Source organism: Globicephala melas, chromosome 17 (assembly GCF_963455315.2).
Source record: "Globicephala melas chromosome 17, mGloMel1.2, whole genome shotgun sequence".
Taxonomy (NCBI): Eukaryota; Metazoa; Chordata; class Mammalia; order Artiodactyla; family Delphinidae; genus Globicephala; species Globicephala melas.
This window is the reverse complement of record NC_083330.1, coordinates 69989579-70014565: the sequence shown is the minus strand read 5'-3', so window position 1 is coordinate 70014565 and position 24987 is coordinate 69989579. Positions and strand designations below refer to the sequence as shown.

At 44.6% G+C, this 24987-nt stretch overlaps 1 long non-coding RNA gene across 3 annotated transcripts in view; it reads right to left on the bottom strand.

Annotated features, from left to right (window-relative positions):
• Window positions 1-24987, bottom strand: part of LOC115863241 (uncharacterized) — a 168825-nt gene that overhangs the window by 26184 nt on the left and 117654 nt on the right. For all 3 annotated transcript variants that reach the window (XR_009559580.1, XR_009559579.1, XR_009559581.1), the window contains exon 4: window positions 15461-15580. This is a non-coding gene — a long non-coding RNA (uncharacterized lncRNA). The remainder of the gene's footprint in view (window positions 1-15460; window positions 15581-24987) is intronic.

The window sequence follows — 24987 nt, the reverse complement described above, 5'->3', positions numbered from 1 at the left end:
TGCCAAAAGAGAAGATGTCATAATTTTTGAATTGGATTTGCTGTCATATGGTAAATGTATGTTTAACTCTATGAGAAGCTGCCAAACAATTTTTCAGAGTATTTGTACCATTTTAAACTCCCACCAGCAAAGCAGGAGAGTTCCATTGACTCCACTTCCTTGCCAACACTTGATATTGTCACTCTTTGCAATTTTAGTCCTTCTCATGGTGTATAGACGTATCTCATTATGATTAATATTGAGCATCATTTCATGTGCTTTTTGCCCACTCAGATATATTCTTTTGTAAAGTGCATGTTCAAGACTTTTACCCATTTTTTTAATTAATTTTTTTTTTTTTTTTTTGCGGTACATGGGCCTCTCACTGTTGTGGCCTCTCCCGTCGCGGAGCAACAGGCTCCGGACGCACAGGCTCAGCGGCCATGGCTCACGGGCGCAGCCGCTCCGCGGCATGTGGGACCCTCCCAGACTGGGGCACGAAGCCGCATCCCCCGCATCGGCAGGTGGACTCTCAACCACTGCACCACCAGGGAAGCCCATTAATTAATTAATTAATTTTTAATTTTTTTTTTTTGGCTGCATTGGGTCTTCGTTGCTGCATGCGGGCTTTCTCTAGTTGTGGCGAGCAGGGGCTACTCTTCATTGTGATGCATGGGCTTCACATTGCAGTGGCTTCTCTTGTTGCGGAGCACAGGCTCTAGGCTCAAGGGCTTCAGTAGTTACGGTGCATGGGCTCAGCAGTTGTGGCTCGCAGGCTGTAGAGTGCAGGCTCAGTACTTGTGGCGCATGGGCTTAGTTGCTCCACAGCATGTACGATCTTCCCGGACCAGAGACTGAACCCATGTCCCCTGCATTGGCAGGCGAATTCTTAACCACTGCACCACCAGAGAAGTCCATTTTACCCATTTTTAATAGGAGTGTTTGTCTTTTTATTATTAACGTGTAGGAGTTCTTAATATATTCTGGATTCTTTTGTTTCACATCCAGTCTAATTCCATACAGAAGAATGAAAAGAAAAATGAAATTGACAGAAAATGGAGAAGTAAAAGAGAATGCAGGGAATTCCCTGGCAGTCCAGTGGTTAGGGCTCCACGCTTCCACTGCAGGGGACATGGGTTCAATCCCTTGTCAGGGAACTGAGATCCAACAAGCCATGTGGCGTAGCCAGAAAAAAGAAAAAGAGAGAGAGAGAGAATGCATATGTCTAGATTATCTAGCCTCTGTCTGCCAATTTGCTGGGTAGACTTCATGTGTTATTTAATTTTGTTCTCACAGTAGATCTTGTAAATTGGGTGTCATCGATCTCATTGAATAAATGGGGAAACTGGATCTCACAGGGGTTGAGAGACTGGGCCAAGATTACCCAACTAGGATGTCACAGAATCCAAGCCAACTAGAATCCATACATCGACCCTTCGGGTGTTAAGAGGCTGCATCTCCAGAGGAACCTCGGTTCTCTCAAGATCCTGGGGTCAATGGGGTTAACATAACCTCTTTGGGCCCCTCCCCAAAGAAAGCCATTTATTCCCAAGTCCCAGCTTTAACTAGGAGATATTAATCTGCTAATGGTGCTTTCAAATGAGGCACATGTCCAGCATCTTTCACCAAGGGACCACATCTCTGTCTGTACCGGCTTTCAAGGAGCTGCAAATCCATGCCTGTTACTCCATCTGTGAATTCTCTACCCTGAGGCGGTGGTCTCCAGGAGAGAAGCTAGTTTCTCCCCTTGCCATTAGCAGTCATAGGTGTCTGCAATCATATCCTCGGAGGGAATCTGCCAGTCTTATCCAACACTTGAGCCTCCTGAGCGCTGTGTGGGAGCTGGAAGGGAAAGACTCCAACCAGATGAGGAACTGATGATAAAGTCCTTTTCTAAAGACACAAATCTAACAACCTCCAACCTCATGTTTAATGGCTGCTCATCAGCTACAGAATGATCATAATAACAACAACAGCAACATATATTGCATCTAATACCACCTGCCATCAATTAGAAGTGGTACCGTTACTTGTTTACCTCTAAGCAAGAAAAAATATCTGCCAATTAAATAATGGCACAAATTCCCTAGGATTAATTGGTCTCACCAGCATCTTGTTACTTTGAAATGTTTTTCATCTATTTTGAGGAATTTGTCAATTTCCATTACCATCAGTTGCAATGTTTGGTGTTTGACAGGCAATCCTTTTGCATACATTGTGGTAAAAAAATATAACACGGTATTATCTCTTGCAGATGTCTCTCTTTTTAAAGACTGTAAAGGCACTTGGTCCTTGCTTTGCAAATAAGTATAGAATTGTTGTTATGCCGCCAATGAATATTTGCTTCACTAATTTAAAATCTACCTCCTAGGGTAAGCTGGGACAAAGTGAAAGAGTGGCATGGACATGTATACACTACCAAACGTAAAATAGATAGCTAGTGGGAAGCAGCCGCATAGCACAAGGAGATCAGCTCGATGCTTTGTGACCATCTAGAGGGCTGGGATAGGGAGGGTGGGAGGGAGACACAAGAGGGAAGAGATATGGGGATATATGTATATGTATAACTGGTTCACTTTGTTATACAGCAGAAACTAACACACCATTGTAAAGCAATTATACTCCAAAAAAGATGTTTAAAAAAATAAATAAATAAAATAAAATCTACTGTTCTGTATCCATGCCTTTCTGTAGATATAACAACTTTTTAATCCAATACCAAATCTCAGTGTATTCTTTTAGTTATATGCTAAATGGCAACTAAATCCAACATCCATTATTTCAACAATGCATATCATGCAGTTGAAGTCAGAACAACACGGACATATACCCAAGTTCACACGTGCACAAAGATAACCCTGTCATGGACTCACAGATATAGAGAACAAACTAGTGGTTATCAGTAGGGAGAAGGAAGGGGGAGGGGCAAAATAAGAATAGAGAATTAAGAGGTACAAACTACTATGTGAAAAAAAAAACTAAGTAACAAGGATACACTGTACAACACAGGGAAATATAGCCATTATTTTATAAGAACTTTAAATGGAGTATAATCTATAAAAATATTGAATCACTATGTTATACACCTGAAACTAATAAACTTTAATAATAAAAAAAAGAAGATAACCCTGTCACATCTGCTGCCTGGTTGGTAGTGATTGTAAAGTCACATCCACCATAAGTCACATCCAAAGTTTAGAGATGTGAGACTACAGAAGAAAAATGTGCATCTTGGAATCAATGAAATATAAGAATAAGCATCAGCATTTAGTGAGCACTTACCTATGCCAGGCATTTTTCTAAGTCTTTTTCAAGTCTAATCAATTTAATTTTAACCATAACCCTAGAAGGAAGGTACTATACGCCCATTTTATAGATGAAGAACTAAAGCCCAGAGGGACTGACAAACTTTCCCAAGGTCACATGGCTAGTAAATAGCGGAACTAGTCCTCAAACTCAAGCAGTATTGCTCGTAAGATCACCTAACTGTGTGCTATATTGACTCTCTAATCTAAATTTCATATCAGTACAGTTCAGGGACCTGTGCACTTGGATCCTACCTATTCTCTGCAGCCTCATCTCACAGTTTCCATCCTTGAACTCTGCACTCCAGCAGCACCTTGATCCCCTCCCCACCTGCTGTCTGACCCTTCTTGCCTTGTTCATGATCTTTCTTCTCCAGACTCCTTCCCTTCTCTTACCTCCCCTGTCCAGCCCTCTCTCACCCTTCAAGACTCAGCTCAGATGTTCTCTCCCTCTAGAAGCTCGCCACAATGGCTCCTCTCAAAACTTGAGTTTGGTGCCTGCTCTGTGCTTCTAGGATACTTGAACTCCCCTCTGTAAGCGCACTTATCACATCGCGTTTTCATTGTCCCTTCACTGAGCTGGCAGTCAATCAACATGCACTGGTCCGGTGTCCTGGCCTGCAGCAGGTCTGATTGGATGGACCTCGGCACTGGTGAGTCAGGGCCTTGTGGCCGCCACTCATCAAATGGTGCTGAAGCACCACTGCATGTCCGTCTCTCCTAACTAACAAACGCTCCGCATCCTCTCACAGAGCCCTGCATCTGGCACACCTGAGGCACTCAATAAATGATTATAGAAGTAAATTCAATTGAAATTTGCCCATGGTCCACAGCAAGAGATCACAGAATGGGTCTGTTCGTCACCCATGCCTCGGGTGTTCAGGGAACAATCTTTGGAGAATCCACCCCATGCCCATTAGAGGGATCAGCATGAGGCAGGAAGAGCAACGTCTGAGAATCAGTAGGCTTCACTGGCGTCAGCCACAGAGGGGAACCTGGGGGAGGCAACTGGCAGCCACTGCTCATTCAATGTCAGAGCTGGGAGCGCCTTCAGAGACTTGACCTACCGATGCTAGGAGGGAGGAAACCAAGGTCCAGGGGAGGTAGTTCCCGGCCTAAGGCCCCTCAGGCAGTTGAGGCAGAGCTGGGACCACTAGATCCCATCACTTGCATCATCCACTCCACCCCACAGACCAAGAGGGCTGGCTGCTGAGCCTTTTCAGATTCAAAGATGAGAATAACAGCAGGTGGGTTCCTATAAGTAGACTAGGACTTATAAAAAAAACCACTTTCCTCTTGGAAGACTGTTCCTTTGGCCAGGAGCTTACTTGCTACATTTAGGAAGAAGACAAATGAATCAGACAGAGTTAAAAATGACTTGGAGAGATGCGCATAAAGAAAGTTCTGATGGAGTCTCTCAGGACAAGGTCTCCAGCTAATAACCATAAAATCTGGCAGAAATCAATCATCCTTGTCATGAAAGACAGGTGACAAATATGTGCTCAAAAACGTAGAACATTGGGACTGGAGGCAGCACCAAGTATAATCAAAATGGCAGGCAGCAGGAGCTCACCCAAAGGCACCTAGATTTGTAATCAATTAAAGAAAAAAAAGGAAGAATCCTGGACCTAAAAGAAGAGAGTCAAGAAATCTCTAAAGGCAGGAGGGGTGGGACAGACTGTGAAAACAAAACAGTAACATTACTGTGCCCCTACTTTGTGTTGGAAACTTTACATGCATTATCTGTTTACCCTTGGAGGGGTTCTATGAGTCATTATGCCCATTTCACAGATGAGGAAACTGAGGTTCAAAGAGGTAAAGCGTCTTGCTCCAGGTCTCAAAGCAGGTCAGTGGTGATATCAGGTAGAGGTTGGTCAGGCAAACTGAAAACAGTCCAGGTGTTTTAAGCTGAAAAAGATGAGTCGTGTTAATCCTAATTAGACATCAGAAGCTTACAAAACTGTTGGAGGAAACCGAGAAGTGAAAGCCAGGAGAGCGGCGGATGGACCTGCCCATCATTAGCTTTCAGGTTTGCCATTGCAGCTGGGTATAAAGATTGCCACCCAAAGATGAGGATAACGCAGGAAGACACTGTCAAGGTCATGCTTCCGCCAAAGCTTCAGATTTGTTAGGGAAATACAGAAGCCACGGCAGAGAATTTCATATCTACCAAAACTGCTGCCAGCAAATGCAAAATGCTTTCTATTCCCTTCTTCCTTCCTCTCAGGGACACGCATTTCATTGGAAGAACCTAAGCCACATCTGGAACCATGCCGTCAGCCAAATAAAGGAAATATAGCTCCCAGTTTTCCAACCCCTACAATACAGGGAAGAGCATGGAAAGGCATGGGAATGGCGCTGGGGGCTCACAGATAAAATCCAGGACAGCACAGAAAGGGAAAAACAAATATCATATAGTAACGCTTATATGTGGAATCTGGAAACATGGTGCAGATGAACTTATTTGTAAAGTAGAAATAGAGACACAGATGTAGAGAACAAACGTATGGATACCAAGGGGGGAAGGGAGGGTGGGATGAACTGGGAGACTGGGATTGACATATATACACTACTATGTATACAACAGATAACTAATGAGAACCTACTGTATAGCATAGGGAACTCTACTCAGTGCTCTGTGGTGACCTAAACGGGAAGGAAGTCCAAAAAAGAGGGAATATATGTATACGTATAGCTGATTCACTTTACTGTACAGCAGAAACTAACACAACACTGTAAAGCAACTATACTCCAATAAAAATTAATTTTAAAAATACCAAATACCAATCCATAACTTCCATAAATAAATAAATAAATAAACCCACTACAGCAGAGGTGCTGGAAACCACTCCAGTCTGTCTGCTTCCAAAACTTATACTTTTTCAACCAACTCTCCTAACTTGAGGAGGAACAAGTTTTTAAAAAGTTAAAGTTTATTACAGGATGATAAGCAGCATTGGCATATTGCTTTCAAAAAAACAAACAGGAGTAAAGAGTTAAGCACTTTCTTCAATATTTACATTAAATCGTAGTAGAACTACTTATTGCCAAGACAGTTGATCTATACTTAAGCTGGCTGAAAAGAGTTTATGGGTCATTACAATTGACTGACACATGTGCAGGGATCTGTTCAGAAATCACTGAATCCTGAACTCCTGTACGTGGAGAAACAGCTAAAAAATATTCCAATCTACTAACAACAACAAACTCTAATGGCATCCAAGCTTATAAAGTGATTTCTTTTTAGCTGAACTGAATGTATTAAAGTGCTAGAAAAGCAGGTATCAGCAGTGCATGCAAAACTCAAGGCTCAAAACACATCATGTCTACAAGAAAAGAAGACAAGATCTGTACGTTTTACTAGCCAACTTTTAAAAATACACAGCATTGCAGACCTACTAGAGAATGGACTTGAGGATACGGGGAGGGGGAAGGGTAAGCTGGGACAAAGCAAGAGAGTAGCATGGACATATATACACTACCAAACGTAAGGTAGATAGCTGGTGGGAAGCAGCTGCATAGCACAGGGAGATCAGCTCGGTGCTTTGTGACCACCTAGAGGGGTGGGATAGGGAGGGTGGGAGGGAGACGCAAGAGGGAGGAGATATGGGGATATATGTATAGCTGATTCACTTCGTTATACAGCAGAAACTGACACACCATTGTAAAGCAATTATATTCCAATAAAGATGTTAAAAAAAAAATATACATAGCGTTGGGAATTCCCTGGTGGTCCAGTGGTTAGGACTCGGCACTTTCACCGCCAGGGCCCGGGTTCAATCGCTGGTCGAGGTAGTAAGATCCCACAAGCCGCGCAGTGCAACCAAAAATAATAATAATAATAAATAAAAATACATAGCATTGACAAAAATGTATGCTTTTGAATTGCTTCTGAATGGGGGGAGTATTTAAGCAGGTTAAACCAAGGAAATAAATGGCGAAGAAGGTACAGTGTTTTATGAAACTAGAAATTTGATCGAGCTCCATGAAAGACAGGGGACTTGAGACTAGCCAGTGAGAGATTGCTGGGACGCTGACCTTGTGGTCTTTCTCTGTGACACAGACCACAGTGGGGAAATGTAGGTGTTATTTTGGAAAGTGGTTCCTGATCTAAGTTTAGGATGTGATTTTACGGGCATTATCACATTTGAAATTCACGACCACCCTGCAAAGGATAAGACTACCTATTATCCCTGCTCCATGTCACAGGAGGTATGAGCAAGGAGCTCGGTCCTTGAGACAGTTGAACTGGCCCTTGGCACTACCGTGTGCTGATATCAGGCCCTCCGGAATCTCATCCCAGCTTTTCTACTTCCTTGCTGTGTGACCTTGGCCCAAAGTGTCACCTTTCTGGAACATTACCACTGATGTATTTATTTATCCGACAGAATTGTCGTGAGGACCATCAGTGTCAACCCACTAACGAATCATCTATTCTGCGCTATATGCTGAATTACATTAAAATCCTGCCTGTGAGGAATAAACTTGGATAAAGAGAAGAGAGCTTTGCAAGGGCAAACTATTAGCATATCAACGTATTTTCTTGGTATTTGCCTCTTTTTAATAAAAGCCAAATGGGACTTCCCTGGTGGCGCAGTGGTTGAAAGTCCGCCTGCCGATGCAAGGGACACGGGTTCGTGCCCCAATCTGGGAAGATCCCACATGCGGCGGAGCGGCTGGGCCCGGGAGCCATGGCCGCTGAACCTGCGCGTCCGGAGCCTGTGTTCCGCAACGGGAGAGGCCACAGTAGTGAGAGGCCCACGTACCGCAAAAAAAAAACCCAAAAAAACCAAATGTAGGGGGAAATATGGCTCCGTGTTCCAATTGACTTCATTCTTGACTAAAACTATAGAAAAAGAGAGAAGGCTATGCCATGAAGAAATTTCAAATACGATGAGAAGGACGAAACGTGAGCAGATAGGTCACATCTGGCCCTCTTTCCTCTCAACCGTTCCAGGGCCTAGCATGGATGTATTAGTCAGGGTTTTCCAGAGAAACAGAACCAATTATATATATATATATATACACACAGAGAAAGAGAGAGAGAGAGGAAGATATTTATCGTAAGGAATTGGCTCATGGATTTTGAAAGCTGAGACGTCCCCCGCATCTGCATCCGCAAGCTGGAGACCCAGGAAAGCCAGGGTGTAATCAGTCCAAGTCTGAAGGCCTGAGAAGACTGATGTCCCAGTTCAAGCAATCAGGCAAAAAAAGGCCAAATTCTTCCTTCCTCTGCCTTTTTGCTTTTGTCCAGCCCTCAACAGATTCAGGCCCTCAACAGATTGGATGATACCCACTCACACTGGGGAGGGCAATGTGCAATGAGTCCACTGATTCACGTGCTAATTTCATCCAGAAACTCCCTCAAAGACACACCCAGAAATAATGTTTAATCAAATATCTGGGTACCAGTCAGGTTGATACTTAAAATTAACCATCACAGTGGCGTTCATGGAATGTAGAATATAATGAAATACTGTCTTTTTTTTGTTTTTTTGCTACTATTTCATGACAGCTAGCCTGGTCTCTACAACTAGGCTGCAGACATCTTGAGGGCATAGACCTATGGAGGGCAATTAGTTTTATCTTGAGCACCAACTCTTCTGATGGGAGGGCCTTACTACTCAAAGTGTGGTCCACAGATGGGCATCCGCTGTGAACTTTTTAGAAATGCAGAAACTAGCACCCAACCCCATATCTGCTTACTTGGAATCAGCATTGTAACATAACGCCCAGGTAATTAATGTGCCCTTTAAAATGTGATAAGTGCTGACCTTGAGAATGGTGTTAAGATTGTCTGGTTCTCAGCTACAAAAAGTACTTCAATACTTTTGTGACATCTTTCATGGCAAAAGGCATCAAGAAGCAGTTGGGGTCCCAACCTTGGCAAACACCAGGTCTTATACTTCAGTATCTCCAACATCACCTAACACATTTATGGACAGAATCTCAGTACAGTAGGTTCTTGATACTCATATAATGACTCCATCTGAACCGTTTACTTATAACCAAATTTAGACATATCATTAAGTCACATAGATATCACAAAGGCATATGATTTCTTCTATAGTATAAATGTAAGGGAGTTGCTGTGGAATTCTTGGAGACAGAAAGTAGATTAAAGGTGATCAGGGGTTGCAGGGGAGGGAGAGGGTGAGAGTTATTGCTTAATGGTTGTAAAGGTTTTGCTTGAGTCATGAAAATGTTTTGGAAACAGTAGTGATAATTGAATAACATTGTGAATATAATTTAATTATGCCACTGAATTGCACACTTAAAATGCTTTACCTGGAAATTTATATATGCATAAATATAATAAAAATTAATTTCAGAAAAGAGAGGATTAATTTCAGAAAAGAGAGAAAGTTGCTCTGGGCCAGGGACATTGAAGGTAGGACAATATTAGGCTGGGATCTGTAGGCTGGTATTGAGTAAGGCTCAAAGGCTGCCTCCTACCCATTCCTGTGAGATCTCTAAGGCGAAGGGTGCAGAAAGGATAAGCAAGGCAAAGGAATATTTATTACCAGCCAATTGGATGCTTAGTATTCACAGAAGATTTTCAAAGTGTCATAGGTCTTCATAGGTCTTCCAAGGGAAGTGAAGAGTGACAACGTGGAGAGGAACCAGGTGGCTGGAGACGGATGGAGCCTGCCAAAAGGTGCAAAGAGTAGGAGGCATGATCTGGCCGAGGGTGGGAGATGCCCCAGGTGGACACAAGGGAACAGGGCCGAGGAAGTGCAAAGCACGCTGGGCTTGGCAAAGGTTGCAGAAGTTACACCACAGGGCAATCTCACAAAGGGACCTTATGGTCACGATAAGAAACAGAGCTCTCATATGATCCTGCAATCCTACTCCTGGACGTATTTCTGGAGAAAACCATAATTCAAAGAGATACATGCACCCCAGTGTTCACTGCAGCACTATTTACCATAGCCAGGACATGGAAGCAACCTAAGTGTCCATCAACAGAGAAATGGATAAAGATACGGCACATATATACAATGGAATATTACTCAGCCATAAAAATGAAATAATGCCATTTGCAGCAACATGGATGGACCCAGACATTATCACACTAAGTGAAGCAAGTCAGACAGAGAAAGACAGCTGTCACATGATATCACTTATATGTGGAATCTAAAAAAAAGGAATCATAATTTTTGACCCTGATGAATCTCCACACATTGGCACTGGTCTAAAAATGATCTATTCCTTTCCGGTTTTGCAGGTGAGAAACTTTAGTCATGGCCTCAAAGCCTCTAAAGTGAGGTTTCCCAGGTGTTTAGTGGTACAACCCGGATGAGATCTCTCATCTTCTGATTCCAGTCTCTTGCCCTCCATTGTTCTCAGGCAAGAACCATGGCAAGGATGTCCACCTACAGCAAATTATTCACGAGAATCCCTCATTCCTGTGTCCCGAGATTTCTCGCAAGAGGCAATGACTTGCAGTTTGAAACCATCAATACAAGACATAGATCTTATTCAAGAGTAAATCTATTTGCTAAATAGATTATTTATCACAAATAAATACTATTATTAAAGACCTTAAAAGAGTTTACTTTTATACTGCAGCCAACTATTTCTCTAGTCCTTTGAAAGCTAGCAATTATTATGGCCAAAGACCAAAGGGCCAGAACAAACAATTAGCCAACGCATGAATCTGGGCTCTGTTTAGTCTTCTTTTGTGAGGGATAATCATGTGTTCATTGAAGTGAGACCGTATGAGTCAATTATGTGTTGGCTGAGCAAAACCACTGTTTAGAAATTCAGAAGTTATAGTTAAAACATGTGTGGACCTTTTTTTTTTTTTTCTAGTGGGAAGCAGCTGCACAGCACAGGGAGATCAGCTCAGTGCTTTGTGACCACCTAGAGGGGTGGGATAGGGAGGGTGGGAGGGAGACGCAAGAGGGAAGAGATATGGGGATATGTGTATATGTATAGCTGGTTCACTTTGCTATACAGCAGAAACTAACACACCACTGTAAAGCAGTTATACTCCAATAAAGATGTTAAGGGCTTCCCTGGTGGCGCAGTGGTTGGGAGTCCGCCTGCCGATGCAGGGGACGCGGGTTCGTGCCCCGGTCCGGGAGGATCCCACATGCCGGGGAGCGGCTGGGCCCGTGAGCCATGGCCGCTGAGCCTGCGCGTCCGGAGCCTGTGCTCCGCAACGGGAGAGGCCACAACAGTGAGAGGCCTGCGTACCGCAAAAAAAAAAAAAAAAAAAAAGTCAAAAAGAAAAATGTGTGGAAATTCCGACATGTTATCATTTACTTCTGAGGCTAATGATTACTATGGGGATAATCATTTCATACCAAGAAAATCACCATCTTACCTTCAGCAATAAATAATGGATTGTGTACATAGGGGTGACCCTCAGTTTGCCTGGTCTGCAAAGGACTGAGAGGTTCCCTGGACATGGGACTTTTGGTGGTAAAAGTCCCAACTAACTGGGACAAGCTGGTCACCCCTTGTGTGCACCATGAGAATGTGTAGAGAGAAGTGAAATATGATGCTTTTCCTTAAAAACATTACAATAATGTCAGAAGTATTTTTAATCTTTTTTTTTATATTGTTCTTTTTACTTTCCTTTTTTTTTTTGGCCATACCGTGCAGTACGTGGGATCTTAGTTCCCCGAGCAGGGATCATACCCATGCCCCTTGCAGTGGAAGCACGGAGTCCTAACCACTGGACCGCCAGGGAATTCTCGGTATTTTTAACCTTAATGTATATGACCTTCTCTCTCATCATGCAAAGGCATCCATCTGCCTTCGCAAGGAAGTAGAGGGATGTGTGTGATTAGGACTTGTACAGCAGAAGTGCAAAGAAAGGGAAAGCACATTTGGTATTCAGTTTTTGAATACTAAAATAGAACTTCCAAGACAATATTTTAAAAGTCATACTTTATAAAGACATAGTATATATTCCTTAAGCGCCAATGAACATATCAAGAACCAGACGTGGCTGACGTGAACACTGGGTTTTTTTCTAAGCAAGGCACAGAGAGTACTCAGGATGTGACATGATGGATGTCCCACCTGACAGACGGGGAGTTGGTCATCTTTCTGACCCAGTGGAGAAAGGAAACTGAAGCAGGGGAGCAAGCAATCAGAAACATAAGCAATGGACATTCAGGTTGTTTCCATGTCCTGGCTATTGTAAATAGTGCTGTAATGAACTCTGGGGTACATGTGTCCTTTTGAGTTACGGTTTTCTCAGGGTATATGCCCAGAGGTGGGATTGCTGGGTCATATGGTAATTCTATTTCTAGTTTTTTAAAGAACCTTCATACTGTTCTCCACAGTGGCTGTGGAATCTAGAAAAATGGTACAGATTAACCTACTTCCAGGGCAGGAATAGAGACGCAGAGGCAGAGAACGGACACGTGGACACAGCGGGAAGGGGAGGGTGAGACGAATTGGGAGATCAGGACTGACATATATACACAACCATGTGTAAAACAGACAGCTAGTGGGAACCTGCTATAAAGCACAGGAAGCTGGGCTTGGTGCTCTGTGATGACCTAGATGGGTGGGATGGGGGAGGGGGTGGGAGGGAGGTCCAAGAGGGAGGGGATATATGTATACATACAGCTGATTCACTTCACTGTACAGCAGAAGCCGAAACAACATCGTAAAGCAATTATATTCCAATTAAAAATAAATAATTTTTTAAAAAGAAAGAAACATATGCAATGGACTCCACATCTAGAATTTCAAAATGGAGGACTCAATAGTTTGAAGGCTTTGCCAGACACCCCTGGTGTCCCAGCCAGCCCCACAAAGTGGAGCAACCGCATCGACTAGATTGGTGATTCAGCACAGTTAGGCAGAGGAAAAGCCAAAATTGGGATTCCTGAGCTTCCCCCAGCCCGGCCCCACCCTCAGCATGGAATGGACACAGGCGTCTCCGCATTCTTGGCAGGGACGTTGGAAGGTAACTGCACTGTCAGCCCCAGGTGAGCTCACAAAGTCAAGAGGTAAAGTGGCAGAGACATACGGGCCATGGGGGAGGGCAGCCACACTGGGGTTAGGAAAGAGGGCATGCAGCATGAGAGACAGAGAAAGACAGAAATCCCAGATTCAACCCCTGTACCTCAAGGTCACCGGTGCACGTGACTGGACACCATTCCAAAACATTCAGAGAGAACCAAAGGCAAGCTCTGCCCACAAAGCCAAGATCTCCTTTCCCATGGCCACAAAGACACAGGAGTCCCTGTTCCCTACCGGGCGCCGTCTTTGGGAGGGAAGGGGTTGAACACTGAATAACTGAGCATTTACCAAAATGCACAGCTTGGAAGTGAAAGAGATTGTTTTAATCAGAGGAGACTTAGATACAGTTTACTGGCAAATAAAATTCTTTCTACCCCATCTCACCCTCTCCTCTCTCTCCCAACCTTCTATCCTGTGCAGTAGGGGCTCATGAAGACTTCATCAATGAGCGGAAACAAGGAAGCTCCTTTTCTTACACATGTAAGAGATGGTGTGACATTTTTTCTGACCTCACCTCACAATGTATAGGTCGAAAAAGGATCACAAAGGGAATATGAACAAATCACAAAGGAGGAATTATTTAAAGACAGATTATTTCATTACCTGTTGGGTGTGCCTTGAAAATAAAGGTGCAGGACAGGGACGTTTTAAGTTGAGGAAGATTCCTGAAGACCTAACCTTATCACTTCAGAGGTTAGGTTGTGCTGCAGTGACAAACAACCCCAAAATTTCAGAACCACAGGCGTTTCTTTCTTGCTCTTGCCACTTGACTGTTGTGGCTTGGTGGGTCTGTGTTCACCATACTGCTTCAGGGACCCAGGATTATGGAACGGCCACCATCTGGAACTTTGACAGTCACCGCAAAGACAAAAAAAGCTCAAAGGGGTCTCAAGCTTGCAATTTAATGCTTCAGCCCCAAGGGCTAGCATCCACTTGTCCTCACAACTTATTGGCTGGTGCTAACCCCATGGCTCCATCCAAACCCAAGGGGGCCAGGAAGCTTAACACTACAACATGCCTGGAAATGTCTGGCAAACCACAAGTAAGGTGCGACTTTGTTATTTCCTTACATGATGCCCTTTCAACATCACATGATTCAAAGTCAAATTGGCCGTGTGTATAAGCCTATTAATTGGCTAAAGTTTTAATCAGCACACAATAGTCTTCCTCCTTCATTCCGTCTCTGCTTCCAATAGAATGAGTTTATCCTCCAGGAAGCTCCTCGGGCAGTACCCACCCCCTCCCACCCCTGTCAGTCTGATCTGCCCAAACATGTCAGAATTCCCCCCAGTGGATACTGCTTAGGCTCAAACTAGGATTCCCTTTAACTTAGTTATTAGTAATTTTTATTGTTCCACTTGATAATAGTAATACAAATATATGCTTTTTTTTAAAGTACTATATAAATTGCATCATGCCCAGACAGGAAAAAGCCACATAAAAACAACATTCCAGAAGATGCTTCTATGATTTTCCACAGCTGAACACAGGAATCTTGACAGAAAATTTCAGAGAAGGTCTATCCAGTCTGTAACTTGGAGGGTATCTGTAACTTAAGATGTTATTATTAACCCAGATAGTAGTTTGGTGCTCAGAGATTTATGTAAAATGAATTCAAATCCCCTCTCTAAGGTCTGTGGAGGCCCAGAGCCCTTTTTGTTATTTCTCTGCCTTTCCAGAACTTTCTCTCTTGAGCCCCTCTAGTCAGTGCCTATATCTGCATTTGCTGTCACTGTATCAACCCATGTCACTCAGATTCAAGCCCTTGTCCGGTCTCCATAAGATACCTACCCCCAGCAGACACTTGTGAGTTTATTTAAATTATGTTTAATATCATTAACTTTTTAAAATTAATTTTTATTGGAGTATAGTTGATTTACAATGTTGTGTTAGTTTCTGCTATGCAGCAAAATGAATCCATTATACATGTACGTATATCCACTCTTTTTTACATTCTATTCCCATATAGGTCATTACAGAGTATTGAGTAGAGTTAAATATCATTAACTTTTAAATAAATTTGATATTAACTTCAATAATAAATAAAGATTATTTAAACCCACTGAATATTTGTGAGTCACAGGATAAGACAGGATCAGAATACACCACTGTTATTAGCCTTCCTGGGCTGCCGTAGCAAAATGCCACAGACTGGATGCCTCAAACAACAGAAATGTATTACTCACAGTTTTGTTGGCTGGTTAAGTCCAAGGTCAGGGTGCCAGCATGGTCAGTTTCTGGTGAGAGCTCTCTTCCTGGCTTGCAGGCGACCACCACCTCCTTGCTGTGTCCTCATATGGCCTTTCCTGTGTGCACACATCAGGGGAAAACGTGAGTTAATACAGACAACCCACTTTCCCTAAAGCCCTGGTTATCATCCCACTTTGCCACAAGGTGGCAGTATTGGAGACCACTGGTGCTTCCTTTCGGCCCTTAAAGCAACAGTGGGAAAACAATGCAACATTAAAACACAGCTAGTACGTGATAACCAGCTTCCAGAGCTCAAACATAATAAATATTTTCTCATAAAGCAGAACCTGCTAGGAGTATTTGATGTGCTTTATAGCCGGGTACTACACGATAAAGCGACTGAGCCACTTGCTAGTTCCAGAGCAGCGCTCTCGAGAAGGAGGGAAGAAACGATTTGATTTATGTAGAAAAGGAGAAGCAATGGTAGGAGTAAAGAAGAAACTGTGCGGGATGTAGACATTAAAATAAAAGATTTGACATTAAAATTGTGGCCAATAAAAAGGAATGAGAGTCAGAAATCTAGTCCCATTAGACATAGAGAATATACTGGTGGTTGCCAGTGGGGAGGGGGGTGGGAGAGGGTTGGATTGGGAGTTTGGGATGAGCAGATGTAAATCAGTGTATATGGAATGGATAAACAACAAGGTCCTATGGTATAGCACAGGGAATTATATTCAATATCTTGTGATAAACCATAATGGAAAAGAATATGAAAAAGAACTTATATGTACGTATAACTGAGTCACTTGGCCGTACAGCAGTAATTAACACAACATTGTAATTCAACTATACTTCAATTTTAAAAAAAACTTTTTTTAAGGACATCTAATCTCATTATGTTTGGGAATCAACCTGTAATAAAGCCCAGCATAAAAATACCTCTTTAGTATACGGAGTCAGATATGCGGCAGATTGTTCATTTGTGAATTAAGCCAACAAGTATTTACTAAGTATCTTCCGTGCACCAGGCACAGGGTTGGAAACATCATGGGATAAGGTAAAAAGAATAGCAGGATTGTCCACAGCACGGCGGAAGCATCCAGGGAGGACCAGGAAGGCTTCTCCAGGGAGGGGACATTTTAGTTGAGCCCAGGGAAGTTGGCCTGTCCTGATGAGTGAAAGGCGGCGGGTCACAGGAAAGGGGCCTTGGAGAGGCGTGAGAGAGGCAGGAAAATAATCCAGATGGGAAGAGCAAATGCCCAGGGGTGTGAATACTGCGTTGGAATAACAACATCCTGTTCAGAAGACAGGAGAGAAGCTGACAGGGAAAGTGGCCAGAAAGCCAAGCAGAGCTGCATTTGCCAAGAGAGCCTGAATGCTGCCGGCGACAGAAATCACCAGGGCCTTTCAGACCCAGCTGGTGCTCTTCAGAGAGGTTCCTCTAAACACTCCTGAGGATTGACTGGGGTAGACGGAGAGCTGGAGAGGCCAGTCAGTGGGTGTTTGTCCTGGCCCAAGCGGCCCACAGTGACCTTGACAGTGAGGACGGAAAGCAGGTACAGATTCACGGATATTCAGGAGGCCAGTAGAATGCAAAAGACAGCAGATGCCAGAGAAGTTCTGTTTTCTGGCTTGGGAAGAAGAAGAAGGCAGAGGTTGTGGTTTATTACAGGGAAAGAGTCCAGAGGAGCTCCAGGCATGACATCTCAGTGTCCTCTCCCTGTGGACTCCTGCAAACAGCACTGACTTTCCCAGCAATGATGTGGCAACACTCACGGAGTATTTGGAACCAGGGGAGCTTCCCTGAGGAGCTTGAGGGTTCGTCACCTAGACGTGGTTGACAGCCCATGTCTCTGACCTTAGTCTCCTTCTCTTGGCCGATTCTGACTGGTATCCTTTCACTGTAATAAACCACAACTGTGAGCATACCAGCTTTTTTGAGTTCTGTGAGGCCTTCTAACAAATCACTGGACCTGGGGGTGGTCTTGGGACCTCCCCAACTGCACAGGTAGAGAACACAACACTAATCACAAACTGGAGACCCAGTCAGAATGAAGATAATCATGAAAGTGACCCGGCACTGTACCAAGAGCTTAATAGGCGTTATCTTTTATAATTCTCAAAATAATCCATCCAATAGGAATAATTACTTCCATGTTATAGATGATACTGAGTCTCATATGTGTGTCCTAATGGATAAATCAAGCACCTTGCAGTTAGGAGTCTAACCAGATCTGACTTCAAACAGATGCTCCCAACATTAGGCATATAATGAAGTGAAGGGTAAATATTTTTACTATTTTAAAAATAATTATTTAAAAAATAATTAATATTTTAATAAGATTCTGTTTCGTTTTGTTTTCTGGTCCCAAACTTCCTTGTACCTTGTGGTTCTTTCCCTGCATTTAAGCAGCAGGTAAACATTCAGTGTTTAGGGGCTCAGGGAAGAGATGACCAAGGAGAATGCAGACAGAACGAAAGAAGCAATTTTGAGTGTTCAGGTTTTAAAGCCCAAACCCCAACAAAAGCACCAGAAGAATTCGTGGTAAGGACAGATTATGCTTTGGTTTCACTGACACCTCACGAAGCTCGCCTGGGCTGGGGTAAGGACAGAGCTGGGGTGCAGGGACCTTGGGTCCTGCCACCACCCCTGCCAAGCTCGGGGGGGGGTGTGATTAAGCCCCCAGGAGTTTAGAGAACCCAAGAGCAGGTGGCGCCTGGGGACCCCAAGCTGGGATGGTGTGGGAGCAGAAGAAACGTCTGCATATGCCCGTGAGGCAGAGCACCGAGTCCCCTAAGCCTCGGTGGGGCAGCTCTCTGCTGCAGCCGTTCCCATTTCACAGAGAGCCAGAGGGCAAAAGGAGACTCACAGTCAGGGAGGAGAGCGGTGGAGCAAGAACCGAAGTCCAGGCAGGAACGTCACGTGCAGGGATGACAGTGCTGAGTTCCACCGATTCCTCCAAGCGGTTCCCTGGAAGTCAGCAACCCTCCCAGAGCCTCGATCCATCACCCAAGATGCCCAAATGGACTGAGATGACGTTTCCAACGCCTGAACCTAACAGAGGCTTGAAATCCTAACCAGATTCCGTTGTAGAGAAGCAAAGAAAGCTACGTTTCTGGCCCACTTGAGGTTTGAACCTAGATTCTTGCCTGCCGCCTAGGGGTCTCCATGATTGAGGAGCGGGTGGTCTGCCCTGAGGTTTCAGCACAAACCGGTGATAAGCACTGCACGACGTGAAACCCTTTCTCAGCTGCTCTGTGAAAGCAGATGGTTTCTTTGTGGGTGATACCCCATTGGTAACACTCTATTTAGTCTGCCAGGTCCCGGAGAGCATTCCTTTCTGCTTCCTCAGAACAGGTTCGTGGTGACTTCTCTGGTGGGACACCTAGGAGAACACCTGCCCAGCCCCGTCCGTGATGGCAGCGTTCAAAGTTAGGACGGCTGGGGCTTCCCTGGTGGCACAGTGGTTGAGAGTCCGCCTGCCGATGCAGGGGACACGGGTTCGTGCCCCGGTCTGGGAAGACCCCACATGCCGCGGAGCGGCTGGGCCCCTGAGCCATGGCCGCTGAGCCTGCGCGTCCGGAGCCTGCGCTCCGCAACGGGAGAGGCCACGGCAGTGAGAGGCCCGCGTACCGCAAAAAAAAAAAAAGAGTTAGGACGGCTGAAGAGGGCTTCTCTGTCGAGGACTCCGGGGATTTCAGAAGAGCCCTGGACCGGGGGTCAGGAGGCCTGGGGCTCCCATCCGAGCTCTGCCATAATCAGCCGCGACCTTGGGCAAGCAAGTCAATCTCCCTTCGCCTCAGCGTCCTGTCTTAGAAGAGAGGCAGTAATTTCTTCACTGCTTAGTCACAGGAGTGAAGTGAGGGGGCAGTGAGGTCAGGAACTGAAACACTGGTCTAAGGACCAGAGAGCAGCTTGACGTGGTCCCGTCGTCCTTGCCCATCTTTCTTCTCAACTTCTTCTATCAGAGGTGTCAGGGCTGCATCTTCCTTTTTGGAATATGCCATAACCTCAGCTGTGGGAGAATGTAACAAGACACAGTCCCTGCCCTAAAGGAGCCCTCCACCTTACAACTCCCCTGCTAGACTCACAGCCAGTTCCAAACTCTTCCAGGGTCTACACCATGTGCCACAGAGCCTGACCCTGTGTCTCTCTCCAACCTCATCCCCTGGGATGTCACTTTGCTCATTCAGCTCCCCTACAGTGGCATCCACACCCCCCGCAAACGTTCACGTCTGTTCCAGCCTCACTCTTGCTGTTCCTTCTGCCCCAAACGATCTTCCCTCAGATCTCCCCACACTCCCTCACTCACTTTCTTTGGGTCTCTGAGCAACATCTGTGCCCAAAGTTTCCCCCGTTCCCTTCCCTCGGCTGGCAAACAACAGTGCATCTTCCAGCTCTCAGACTGAACGCTGATCATATTCTTATTGGACCATCCTGTCTCCCCTCCGCCCCAGCACACACACTCCACCCCACCTCCCGTATTGGAAACCCAGCCTTCCCAACTGAACCCCTTCAGGCAGCAGAAGGACCTTGAATTTTAGGAGACAACGTTCAGCTCTTCTCTCCACCCCACTGTCCGCCACGTCTCTCTTTACCTCAGTCCTCCCTCTAATTGTTCCCAGCTCACAGCTTTCCCTGGGGACTTAAACACATTTAAGGGGAAGGTTTAAAAGAGCAACAGCAGCTAGTAGGCTGCCAGGTGACTCAGAAAAGACTCGGGCATCCCTAGTTCCCCTCCCAGCCCTATAACCAGCTCTGTAAATCACATTCGTTCACTGGGCTACCAACCTCTCACTCACAGAAACAAAGGGCTTCAACTGTAAGGTCCCTAAAGGCTCCTCCAGTTCTGGCAATTCCTTTACAATCTGAACACAACCAACCATCCGGCTTCTTCAGATACAATATTCCCTTGTCCCTCCACGCCACTCAGGATTCATCAGATCTGAAGTCACTTGTACTTTTTATACAATCAAGACCTAGAAAAGAAGATGGGCAAGTTATTGAGGAGGGGAAACACTGCCCTAATTTACTCAATCATGTCTGCCTGATACTACTTTTCCAACCTTGTGACCAAAGGCTGTTTCTCTAGACCAGCAATTTTCTTCGCCTCCAGGTTAATGAAAGAAAAGAATTTTCCTTAGGCTAACTAAATTATGGAAGGATTTGGATTCCAGGCAGATCTTCTGCACACACATGGCTCCATTTGAAAGACTTGCCTATTGTTTTTGGAAGCCCTAAGAAAACGAAGCATATGTTCAACTTTTTTTTAATAGTCTCGTGAAAATGAGTCAGTTTATAGTGTGTTTTGAACGGAGTTCTACATTCCTGTGGGCTTATAGGAATTGAAATTGGTTAAAACCTACCTCCAGAGGAGCTGAGTAACTCAAACAACTCTGACGCTGATTTCTAAAAGCCACAACCAGAGTCTCGTGGTCCTGCGGTGGTTTGACCCTGACTTACCACGGGGACCTTCCCAAAAACAGTGCTCAACTCTTCACGTGCTCTGTATCAGTTAGTGCTGGAACAGCCGGGAATGGAATAGCTGGGGGTCCTCACACATCGCCCTCTCTGTGTGGTCTACCTGCCCTAACACACGGCTCCCCAACTCCAGGTCATGGGCTCCCAAGGTGCATGTCCCAAGAGATTGTGCCAGGCAGAAGCTTATATTGCCTTTTAGGACCCAGCCTCAGACGCCGTGCCGAGGCAGTTCTGCCACGATCTTAGGAGTGAAAAACGTTGCCTGTCCTGTCAGCAAACAAAGGATGCTGCAGCCATCAGGCCATCAGCCACCGTAGGCACCATTGACAGTGAACGGGGGAAACTCAGAATGCAAACAAAAGGGCTGCCCACTGCCAAGCATCAGCCACCCCCAGCGGTGCACCCAGAGGGGACTCGGGATGGGAAAGAATAGGATTCTGACCCTGGAGAGCTGAGGTGCACATCAAAGGAACGATTTCAATGAGTCCAGACTCTCGCATCTTCCCATACATAGAAAAGCGCTAAATTCATTAACTTGAGATTTCTGGGTTTTTTTAATTAACAGTAATCTTCTGATGTTCCAACTACCTGGTTTTTGTTGCAATACTCCTATATATCCTGGCTCCCCCCTTTACCCCTTGGGGACAGTCCCTTAGAGCTATCTGAGAGGCTGCCTCCCGGGCTTAAGTCCTCGGAAAGTCTGCCAAATAAAACATAATTCTCAACTTTTAGGTTGTGCATTTTTTTTCAGTCGACAGTCTGTTGGTCAAGGCAGTCCCAAAGGTCTGGCTAAGTTCAAGGGGAGGAAACGTAGACCCCACCTCTCAGCGGAGGAACATCAAATCCACATTGTAGGAAGAGCGTATGGGATTGGATACGTAGTGGTGTCGCCATCTTTGAAAAATTTAACCTGTACCACCCCGCTACCTGTCAGGGGGATATCAATGCCCCAATTACGGATGAAGAGACTGAGCCTTACAAACATGAAGTGACTTATCCCAGGGCCACACGGTGAATAAGTGACAGGGCCAGGATTTAGGAGAAAGGGAGCCTGGAGGATGGAAGGTTTGGGGATTAGAAGTGAGAAGCTCCCCAAGCATCCCAGAGTCCCCGCAAAGGTAAAAGGCAGGAGAGGAAATGCCAGGAGGCAGGGGCTTCAGCTAGCATCCCAGCACGAGAATGAGATCCACAGATACAGGAACTATCCTGGAGCTCACCTTTTTACCCCAGCAGAGTTCAGCACAGTGGGGACAGGCAGGGAAGCTCAGGTATTGGAATTTGCTCCAGCTTGAAGCTGAGGGATCTTGGTCAAGCCTCCTAATCTTTTTGAGCTTCAATGTCCTCATCTGTTAAGTGGTAAGAATAATTCCCTCCTAATAAGGCTTACGGGGGTTTCAAGATGCATGTGTGTGAAGTTCTTGATATATAGTAGGAAATCAGTTAAAGGTCACCATCATTATTACACAGACATTTACGTAACTGAAATCAATCAATAGGTTCTGGGAGTTAATGCTTGTGTTAATGCTTGGGCAGCCTCAGGTGAAAGGTGGGCTGGGCCCTCTAATTTGGGGGTTGATAAGGAGAACAGAGCTGAGTCTGAGTTGAAATGGTGTGAGGGAGAGAGTGGGCAAGTTTAGGAGAGTTGAAACAGGCACCAGTTACATGGGTGTGGACAGCGGAACCAGACAACTCTATTAAAACTTGGTCGAATTGCTTACTCTTTCAAAGCATTAGTTTCCTCAACTGTAAAAATAAGATAATGGTAGTGACCTGATGATATTGGTATAGAAATGAAATAATCAATATAAACATCTAACAAACTGCCTGACAGATAGCAAACTTTTAATAGGTGTTTGTTCTTTCTCCCTCTTTCCTTGATATCTGAGGAAGAATGGTGTTATAATGATCATTATATTAACTACTCCTATTCAGTAAATGTGTTGAGTTGGATTTACATCATCCATCCCAATGAATCGGTTTGGGCCACACAGCCTGCATGCCACATGCATTAACTGAGCACCTACTATATGCCAGGCACCGTGGTGGCTGCCCAATGTACAACAGAGAAACCAAAACACAGCCATTGCCCTTGAGTTGGTTAGTGTGGAACGGAAGACTTAGCAGGAACTTTCCAGTTACAGAAGAGAAACAAGCCTTTCATTTCTTCCTTGTCATCTGCGTTGAAGTCTGGCTCTTACATGGTAAGTCTGTGATCTCCATGCATGTGATGGCAGATGGTAGAGAAGGCACTGCTCATCCAGATCAGACCTCAGGATGGTTGTGGGCAACATCTTGTTGTGCTTCCCTGGCCTCCCCATCAACCCTCTGGGTTTCCAGGACACCTGGTAGCAGGACCAGCTGAAGGAGAATGGAAAAGTGCGTTGAGACCTGCCTCCTCACCCTGCTTTCCCCAACTTTTCTGCAGTGTCCCTCTCTCTGCCACCTTCTACTTAATGGCACAAACACCCTTGCATTTTCACTTCTACTTTACACCAAAAACCATCTCTCCACAAGAGACATGTTCACAATTTTACACATAAACTTCTGTAACTGCCATGACAACTCTGCAGGTTAGATTTCATTATCTCTTCTTTCCACGAGGCTCAGAGAGGTCAGGTGTCTGAAGGGGTCAAGCCGGCAAGTGGTGGAGCTGGGTTTGGATGCAGGGCTGCCCAGTTTCAAGTCCAGCTTGGTATTAGTTCATTTCTGTTCATCTAGCATTTAACGCACACCTGCCTCATGCCAAGCACCAGGCAAACAGTGATGAGCAAGACATGCTTGCTGCTCCCCAGGGCTCACAGACTAGCAGGGAAGATGAGCACACCAGGAGGAATTTTAAATTTAGGATAAATGAGATAATGCACATAAAATTCTTGTCGTGGTACCTGGAACACAGAAAGCTCTCGATCAACATCCGCTATTGTTACTATGAATATATGTGCAAGGGAAGGATGCCACGTAGCACAGACTAGGATAGGCAGCACAGTCTTGGGTGCAGCACATGGTTCTTCATCCTGGGTTATTTGTACTTTAACGCATTCTGCATTCAGTTTAGAGCATCATTTTGGAGAGACTCAGGGGAAGACGGGGACAGCCCCAGGTAGAATGCCTAGGAGTGATAAAACTTGAACCCTACCAAGGAGAACTCCTAAGAGAACTAGGCATGTTGAGCCTGACGCAGAGAAATCGAGGGTCCATTAGGAATTCCATGCCTGCTTATAAAAATGACCTGAACTAATACTGTTTGTGTTCTGACTTGGGCTGGGCTTGAGGAATGCTAAGATTCTCTTTCTAATTGTGAAATGGATGATGTGTCCCTGGTTAAAAGAATTTCAAGCATCCTCAGCTGGGGAAGAAGTATTTCAGGAGAGCCGGAGTGCCCTCCTGAAGTGTCTGGAAGTCCCTAAGTAGGAAGGTACATACTCTGCTTATAGGACTCAGTGACAGGGGCAACCACGTGAATCATAAATTTTTAAGATATAGAATTTATCAAAGAAGAATTAGGAAGTTATAATAAGGAGAAACAAGAAAAAAAACACCTACAATCCCTTTAATAAAGGGATTTTACACTTTACACCCGATACCAGCTCAACAAGCCTGGAGAAGTTATTCAACTTCTCCGAACTGCAGTTTCCTTATCTGTAAAATGGTCATGATAGTAATTACCTTGAAGAGTGATTGTGACAATCGAATTTTTTTAATGTATTTAAGGGACATAATACATATGTATTTAATACATAACCCATCATCAAAAAAATTCTAATTTCCTTTCTTTTTCCCATTGTCTTTCCAAAACACCATAAACACTGAGTATTTCATTCTAATCTTTACTTTGTTATTTAAGCTTAATACTATTGCATATATATTTTTGTATCCTGTATTTTATTTAGTACATCATAATTATTTTATTATAAACATAATTTATAACATATTCTTCATGAACATAAGTTTCATGGTTGTGTAATGCTCTAGCCAGTGGATAGATCATAACTAATTTGCTGCTGGTAATTAATACATTTCACCTATACTTATATAGAGAGA